Genomic DNA, 9,841 nt, shown 5'->3' with positions numbered 1-9,841 from the left:
AGTGGGAGTTCTTAAGTAATATGATTAATTGAACTTAAATTTATTATGAACTTAGTCCTGGTAGTATTTTGCAAATTATGTTGTAGATCAATAGCTCGCGTTGTTGCTTTCATATGTTTATTTTGATATGTTCCTAGAGAAAATTGTGTTGAAAGATATTAGTAGCAATGATGCGGATTGGATCCGTGATCTGAGGTTTATCCTCATTGCTGCACAGAAGAATTATGTCCTTGATGCATCGCTAGGTGAGAGACCTATTGCAGGAGCAGATACAGACGTTATGAACGTTTGGCTAGCTCAATATGATGACTACTTGATAGTTTAGTGCACCATGCTTAACGGCTTAGAATCGGGACTTCAAAGACGTTTTGAATGTCATGGACCATATGAGATGTTCCAGGAGTTGAAGTTAATATTTCAAGCAAATACCCGAATTGAGAGATATGAAGTCTCCAACAAGTTCTATAGCTAAAAGATGGAGGAGAATCGCTCAACTAGTGAGCATGTGCTCAGATTGTCTGGGTACTACAATCGCTTGAATGAAGTGGGAGTTAATCTTCCAGATAAAATAGTGATTGACAGAATTCTCTAGTCACCATCACCAAGTTAGTAGAACTTCATGATGAACTATGACATGCAAGGGATAACGGAAACGATTCCCAAGCTCTTCGTAATGCTAAAATTGACGAAGGTAGAAATCGAGAAAAACATCAAGTGTTGATGGTAGACAAGACCACTAGTTTCAAGAAAAAGGGCAAAGGGAAAAAGGGGAACTTCAAGAAGAACAACAAGCAAGTTGCTTCTCAAGTGAAGAAGCCCAAGTCTGGTCCTAAGCATGAGACTAAGTGTTTCTACTGCAAAGGGACTGGTCACTGGAAGCGGAACCACCCCAAGTGATTGGCGGATAAGAAGGATGGCAAAGTGAACATAAGTATATTTGATATACATGTTATTGATGTGTACTTTACTAGTGTTTATAGCAACCCCTTAGTATTTGATACTATTCAGTTGCTAAGATTAATAACTCGAAACGGGAGTTGCAGAATAAACAGAGACTAGTTAAGGGTGAAGTGACGATGTATGTTAGAAGTGGTTCCAAGATTGATATGATCATCATCGCACAGTCCCTATACTTTTGGGATTAGTGTTGAACCTAAATAAGTGTTATTTGGTGTTCGCGTTGAGCATGAATATGATTTGATCATGTTTATTGTAATGCGGTTATTCATTTAAGTAAAAGAATAAATTGTTGTTCTGTTTACATGAATAAAACCTTATATGGTTACACACCCAATGAAAATAGTTCATTGGATCTCGATCGTAGTGATACACATATTAATAATATTGAAACTGAAAGATGCGAAGTTAATAATGATAGTGCAACTTATTTGTGGCACTGCCATTTAGGTCATATTGGTGTAAAGCGCATGAAGAAACTCCATGCTGATGGGATTTTGGAATCACTTGATTATGAATCACTTGGTGCTTGCGAACCATGCCTTATGGGCAAGATGACTAAAGACTCTGTTCTCCGGAACAATGGAGCGAGCAACTGACTTATTGGAAATAATACATACAGATGTATGCGATCTGATGAGTGTTGAAGCTCGCGGCAGGTATCATTATTTTCTGACCTTCACATATGATTTGAGCAGATATGGGTATATCTTCTTGATGAAACATAAGTCTGAAACATTTGAAAAGTTCAAATAATTTCAGAGTGAAGTGGAAAATCATTGTAACAAGAAAAATAAGGTTTCTATGATCTGATCGCGGAGACAAATATTTGAGTTACGAGTTTGGTCTTCAATTAAAACTATGTGGAATAGTTTCACAAATTCATGCCACCTGGAACACCATAACATAATGGTGTGTTCGAACGTCATAACCGTACTTTATTGGATATAGTGCAATCTATGATGTTTCTTACCGATTTACCACTATAGTTTTGGGGTTATGCATTAGAGACAGCTGCATTCATGAAAAAAGGGCACCATCTAAATCCATTGAGACGACACTATATGAACTGTGGTTTGGCAAGAAACTAAAGTTGTCGTTTCTTAAAGTTTGGGGTTGCGATGCTTATATGAAAAAGTTTCATCCTGATAAGCTCAAACCCAAATCGGAGAAGTGCGCATTCATAGGATACCCAAAAGAAAATGTTGGGTACACCTTCTATCACATATCCGAAGGCAAGATATTCGTTGCTGAGAATGGATCCTTTCCAGAGAAGGAGTTTCTCTCCAAAGAAGTGAGTGGGAGGAAAGTAGAGAACTTGATAAGGTAATTGTACCTTCTCCGTTATTGGAAAGTAATTCATCATAGAAATCTGTTCTTGTGACTACTACACCAATTAGTGAGGAAGCTAATGATGATGATCATGTAACTTCAGATCAAGTTACTACCGAATCTCATAGGTAAACCAGAGTGAGATTCGCACCAAAGTGGTACGGTAATCCTGTTCTGGAAGTCATGTTACTAGACCATGACGAACTTGCGAACTATGAGGAAGCGATGATGAGCCCAGATTCCGCGAAATGGTTTGAGGCCATGAAATCTGAGATATGATCCATGTATGAGAACAAATTATGGACTTTGATGGATTTGCCCGATGATTGGCAAGCCATAGAAAATAAATGGATCTTCAAGAGGAAGACAGACGCTGATAGTAGTGTTACTATCTACAAAGCTAGAATTGTCGCAAAAGGTTTTTGGGCAAGTTCAAAGTGTTGACTACGATGAGAGTTTCTCACTCGTATCTATGCTTAAGTCTGTCCGAATCATGTTAGCAATTGCCGCATTTTATGAAATCTGGCAAATGGATAAACAAAACTGCATTCCTTAATGGATTTATTAAAGAAGAGTTGTATATGATGCAACTAGAAGGTTTTTTCGATCCTAAAGGTGTTAACAAAATATGCAAGCTCCAGCGATCCATCTATGGACAAGTGCAAGCATCTCGGAGTTGGAATATACGCTTTGATAAGTTGATCAAAGCATATAGTTTTATACAGACTTGCGGTGAAGCCTGTATTTACAAGAAAGTGAGTGGGAGCACTACAACATTTCTGATAAGTATATGTGAATGACATATTGTTGATCGGAAATAATGTAGAATTATTCTACAAAGCATAAAGGGGTATTTGAAAGGAGTTTTTCAAAGAAAGACCTCGGTGAAGCTGCTTACATATTGAGCATCAAGATCTATAGAGATAGATCAAGACGCTTGATAAGTTTTTTCAATGAGTACATACCTTGACAAGATTTTGAAGTAGTTCAAAATGGAACAATCAAAGAAAGAGTTCTTGCCTATGTAACAAGGTGTGAAATTGAGTAAGACCCAAAGCCCGACCACGGCAGAAGATAGAAAGAGAGTGAAAGTCATTCCCTATGCCTCAATCATAGGTTCTATAAAGTATGCCATGCTGTGTACCTATTGTATACCCTACACTGATTTTGGCAAGGGAGTACAATAGTGATCTAGGAGTAGATAATTGGACATCGGTCAAAATTATCCTTAGTTGAATAAGGATATGTTTCTCGATTATGCTGGTGACAAAAGGTTCGTTGTAAAGAGTTACGTCGATGCAAGCTTTGACACAAATCTGGATGACTCTAAGTCTCGATCTAGATACATATTGAAAGTGGGAGCAATTAGCTAGAGTAGCTCCGTGCAGAGCGTTATTGACATAGATATTTGCAAAATACTTACGGATCTGAATATGACAGACCCGTTGACTAAAATTATCTCACAAGCAAAACATGATCACACCTTAGTACTCTTTGGGTGTTAATCACATAGCGATGTGAACTAGATTACTGACTCTAGTAAACCCTTTGAGTGTTGGTCACATAATGATGTGAACTATTGGTGTTAAATCACATGGCAATGTGAACTAGATTATTGACTCTAGTGCAAGTGGGAGACTGAAGGAAATATGCCCTAGAGGCAATAATAAAGTTATTATTTATTTCTTTATTTCATGATAAATGTTTATTATTCATGCTAGAATTGTATTAACCGGAAACATAATACATGTGTGAATACATAGACAAACATAGTGTCACTAGTATGCCTCTACTAGACTAGCTCGTTAATCAAAGATGGTTATGTTTCCTAACCATAGACAAAAGAGTTGTTATTTGATTAACGGGATCACATCATTAGGAGAATGATGTGATTGACTTGACCCATTCTGTTAGCTTAGCACTCGATCGTTTAGTATGTTGCTATTGCTTTCTTCATGACTTATACATGTTCCTATAACTATAAGATTATGCAACTCCCGTTTACCGGAGGAACACTTTGTGTGCTACCAAACGTCACAACGTAACTGGGTGATTATAAAGGAGCTCTACAGGTGTCTCCAAAGGTACATGTTGGGTTGGCGTATTTCGAGATTAGAATTTCTCACTCCGATTGTCGAAGAGGTATCTCTAGGCCCTCTCGGTAATGCACATCACATAAGCCTTGCAAGCATTGCAACTAATGAGTTAGTTGCGAGATGATGTATTACGAAACGAGTAAAGAGACTTGCCGGTAACGAGATTGAACTAGGTATTGAGATACCGATGATCGAATCTCAGGCAAGTAACATACCGATGACAAAGGGAACAACGTATGTTGTTATGCGGTCTGACCGATAAAGATCTTCGTAGAATATGTAGGAGCCAATATGAGCATCCAGGTTCCACTATTGGTTATTGACCGGAGACGTGTCTCGGTCATGTCTACATTGTTCTCAAACCCGTAGGGTCCGCACGCTTAAGGTTTCGATGACAGTTATATTAGGAGTTTATGAGTTTTGATGTACCGAAGGAGTTCGGAGTCCCGGATGAGATCGGAGATATGACGAGGAGTCTCGAAATGGTCGAGACGTAAAGATCGATATATTGGATGACTATATTCGGACATCGGAAAGGTTCCGAGTGGTTCGGGTATTTTTCGGAGTACCGGGGAGTTACGGGAATACGGGGGAAGAAGTATATGGGCCTTATTGGGCTTTAGGGGAGAGGGTGAGGCAGGCCGCGCCCCCCCCCATTGACTAGTCCGAATTGGACTAGGGGGAGGGGCGGTGCCCCCTCCTTCCTTCTCTTCCCTCTTCCCCTTCCTTGTCTCCTACTCCTACTACTTGGAAGGACTCCTAGTTGGACTAGGAAAGGGGGAATCCTACTCCCGATGGGAGTAGGACTCCCCTAGGGCGCGCCATAGAGAGGGCCGGCCCTCCACTCCTCCACTCCTTTATATACGGGGGCAGGGGGCACCCCATATACACACAAGTTGATCCTCGTGATCGTTTTCTTAGCCGTGTGCGGTGCCCCCTTCCACCATAGTTTTCGATAATATTGTAGTAGTGCTTAGGCGAAGCTCTGCGACAGTAGAACATCAAGATCGTCACCACGCCGTCATGCTGACGGAACTCTTCCCCGACACTTTGCTGGATCGGAGTCCGGGGATCATCATCGAGCTGAACGTGTGCTAGAACTCGGAGGTGCCGTAGTTTTGGTGCTTGATCGGTCGGGCCGTGAAGACGTACGACTACATCAACCGCGTTGTCATAACGCTTCCGCTTCCGGTCTACGAGGGTACATAGACAACACTCTCCCCTCTCGTTGCTATGCATCACCATGATCTTGCGTGTGCATAGGAAATTCTTTGAAATTACTACGTTCCCTAACAGGTAATACCCTACGTCCTGCTTGATTGTTCTTGATGATATGAGTATTACAAGAGTTGATCTACCACGAGATCAAACAGGCTAAACCCTAGAAGCTAGCCTATGGTATGATTGTATGTTGTCCTACGGACTAAAACCCTCCGGTTTATATAGACACCGGAGGGGGCTAGGGTTACACAAGGCCGGTTACAAAGGAGGAGATATACATATCCATATTGCCTAGCTTGCCTTCCACACCAAGTAGAGTCCCATCCGGACACGGGACGAAGTCTTCAATCTCGTTTCTTCATAGTCCAACAGTCTGGCCAAAGGATATAGTTCGGCTATCCGGAGACCCCTTAATCCAGGACCCCCTCAGTAGCCCCTGAACCAGGCTTCAATGACGATGAGTCCGGCGCATAGTATTATGTTCGGCATTGCAAGGCGGGTTCCTCCTCCGAATACACGATGGAAGAGTTTGAATACAAGGATAGTGTCCGACCATGCAAAATAAGTTCCACATACCACCGTAGAGAGAATAATATTTCCACAAATCTAATCTGCTGACACGTTTTGACAGCATGACATCACGCCATGGCCCGGTTATCATTCGAACCGCTTTTCTCAACCAGCTACGCACATATCGCGAGGCGGTTTTCTTGACACGTCTTGTCAAAGCAGAGATCGTGTTCCCCTTATCACGGGATTCTCATCAATACAGACGTGGGTAACCCTACCGCGCCTGTTGGTATGACTCCTAGATCTTAGGCAAGTCCCAAACGGCCACGAGGAGGACGCTTGATATTCACCCTCTTTATAAAGGGGACGAGGCTTTTTCTTTCTTCCGTCCCGTGCTCAATCGAATCCTTCCCCCGCATCGAGTTCTAACACCCAAAGCCCAGGTCAGGTGCTTCGGACCTTCAACTATGTCCAGATCCAACCTTCAAGGTCGGTGGATGCCTTCCTCCATCACAGAGGAGGACATCAAGAAGTTGAGAGAGGCCAGATATCTGACCGCCGAAATTTCGCATAGGCTGCCTGCCCGAGGGCAGGTCATCGCTACTCCCGAACCCAACAAGAGCGTCGTGTTCATCTCCCACTTCCTCTGAGGACTAGGCCTCGCAGGGGTCTTATGTTTTATTATGGGCTGGATTTTCACGATCTGGCCCCGGATTCCCTTTTTCACATCTCGTCATTTATTGTCGTATGTGAGGCCTTCCTCTGCATTACCCCCACTTCGTCCTGTGTCTCAAGACCTTCGATGTGAAGCCGAAGATGATCGAGGGGCAGCACACATCGTGCAGAGGTGCTTTAATAAGTAAAATCGCTGACACTCCATGGCCAGAGGGTTCCTTCCCAGAGGTGTCCGGATTGTGGCAGTGGGAGTGGTTTTATATCACAGCTCCCCGAAGTGCCAAGTGGGTAGCTGCCCCCACCTTTTGCTCGGGCCCCCCATCGCAACAAATGTCATGGATCAGCAAGGGGCTGAGCTGGGGTCCAGCAAAGGACGTGCCAATACTGCAGAGCCGTATCCGAGATCTCTTTGAGAGAGATTTCAGTCTGGTTATGGTAATGCAAGTTATGCTAGTTCGTCGAGTCCAGCCTTGCAAACGCCGGCCCCTCCGCATGTGGGAATTCAACCATGAAGGACCGCGAGCTATTCAACATTTCCTCGGCATGACGCTCGAAGAGATGTACAAATTGTTCATCGGGCCCCGAATAGAGTGTCCGGACACCACCGAGGATGTGGGTCTGAGATGCAACCGCCCTGCTGCCCAAGTAAGTAATCCCATGCCGAACCTGCTGTCCTTTTATTTATCATGGCATCATTCTAAAGAGCCGCTCTTTGACCAGGACTGGATAACAAAGGCGATGATGATCAGGTGTTCGGCCCCCCTTCCTGAGGGCTTGGACAATCTGGTACTGGACAAGTTGCTCAACACGGCGCCTTATCCAGTGCCCTCAAAGGAAAATGATGGGGGGAATAGAGAGGGCGAAAGCAGGCCTCACTCGCTACTTATTCCAGCCGGGGGAATGAGCGCCTCCACGAGGGAGGACAACCAAAGGGAAGAAACTGGCATTCTCTCTCCCCGGGGAAGGAAGAGGACTACCTCGGAAGATCCAGAAACTAAGGTTTCCAAACGGGAGAAGAAATCTTCATCAGAGGGTCCTGCCTCAGAGGGTATTCTTGCCGCACAATGTCCGCGCGGGGATCAGCCCTCTACCGTGCTGCAAGTAATCGAGAAGTACTTAATAGTGGAAACATCCTACCTTACTTCCGAAGACAATAACCGATGTTTATAAATTGTAGTCCGGATCGTAGCCCTTCTCGACAGAGTTCGTCTTCGGGGGATCTTCTTTCGGAGATGATGGAGAGCGAAACGCCTCCCCCTGACACCCGGCCTCATGAAGTGGGCGACCTTGAAGTGTCGTCGCGAAGGGTATCTGTAACGCCCCGAGACCGATGTGCCAGGTGTCCTCCAGTTATTCGCTGTTGTTGCCTTGTCATTGCTTGCGTGTCATGCATTGCATATCATGTCATCATGTGAATTTCATTTGCATACATGTTCGTCTCATGCATTCAAGCATTTTTCCCGTTGTCCGTTTCGCATTGTGGCGCTCCTATGTCATCCGTTGTCCCTTTCTACCCCTTTTTGTGTGCGGGTGTTAAACGTTCTCGGACTGGACCGAGGCTTGTCATGCGGCCTTGGTTTACTACTGGTAGACCGCCTGTCAAGTTTCGTGCCATTTAGACTTCGTTTGATACTCCAACGGTTAACCGAGGGACCGAAAAGGCCTCGTGTGTGTTGCAGCCCAACACCCCTTGAGGGAGTCCTAGATTAGCGGGTGTCCGGATGGCCGGACTATACCTTCAGCCGGACTCCTGGACTATGAAGATACAAGATTGAAGACTTCGTCCCGTGTCCGGAAAGGACTTTCTTTGGCGTGGAAGGCAAGCTTGGCGATACGGATATGTAGATCTCCTACCATTGTAACCGACTCTATGTAACCCTAACCCTATCCGGTGTCTATATAAACCGGAGGGTTTTAGTCCATAGGACAACAAAATCATACCATAGGCTAGCTTCTAGGGTTTAGCCTCTCTGATCTCGTGGTAGATCTACTCTTGTACTACCCATATCATCAATATTAATCAAGCAGGACGTAGGGTTTTACCTCCATCGAGAGGGCCCGAACCTGGGTAAAACTTCGTGTCCCTTGCCTCTTGTTACCATCCGGCCTAGACGCATAGTTCGGGACCCTCTACCAAAGATCCGCCGATTTTGACACCGACATTGGTGCTTTCATTGAGAGTTCCTCTATGTCGTCGCCGTCAGGCTCGATGGCTCCTACGATCATCAATAGCGATGCAGTCCAGGGTGAGACCTTCCTCCCCGGACAGATCTTCTTCTTCGGCGGCTTCGCACTGCGGGCCAACTCACTTGGCCATCTGGAGCAGATCGAAAGCTACGCCCCTGGCCGCCAGGTCAGGTTTGGAAGTTTAAACTACATGGCTGACATCCGCGGGGACTTGATCTTCGACGGATTCGAGCCACTGCCGAGCGCGCCGCACTGTCACGACAAGCATGATCTAGCTCTGCCACCGAACAGTGCCCTGGAGGCCGCACACGCATCGGCTTCGACCCCTAATTCGGAGCCTACTACGCTGATCGAGGATGGGTGGTTGGACGCCACCTCGGGGGCTGCAATCCCAACGGCGATCGAGCCGAACACCAGCCCCACACTCCGCGAGACTCGTGACTCCAGGGAGCCGGACTCCTCTCCGGACTCCGAACCCCCCGCGCCCCTGCCGATCGAATCCGATTGGGCGCCGATCATGGAGTTTACTGCCGCGGATATCTTTCAGCACTCGCCTTTCGGCGATATTCTGAAGACACTAAAGTCTCTCTCTCTCTATCAGGAGAGCCCTGGCCGAGCTACGGTCAGCAAGGTTGGGATACGGACGATGAAGAAATTCAAAGCCCACCCACCACCCACCTTATAGCCACTGTCGACGATTTAACCGATATGCTCGACTTCGACTCCAAAGATATCGATGGTATGGACGCCAACACAGGAGACGATGAAGAACCAGCGCCTATTGAGCCCTGGAAAGCCACCTCGTCATATGACGTATACATGGTGGACGCACCAAAAGATGACGACTAGGAGCGGAAGGACGC

This window comes from Triticum dicoccoides, chromosome 2A (assembly GCF_002162155.2).
Source record: "Triticum dicoccoides isolate Atlit2015 ecotype Zavitan chromosome 2A, WEW_v2.0, whole genome shotgun sequence".
Classification (NCBI taxonomy): Eukaryota; Viridiplantae; Streptophyta; class Magnoliopsida; order Poales; family Poaceae; genus Triticum; species Triticum dicoccoides.
This window is presented reverse-complemented; position numbering follows the sequence as displayed.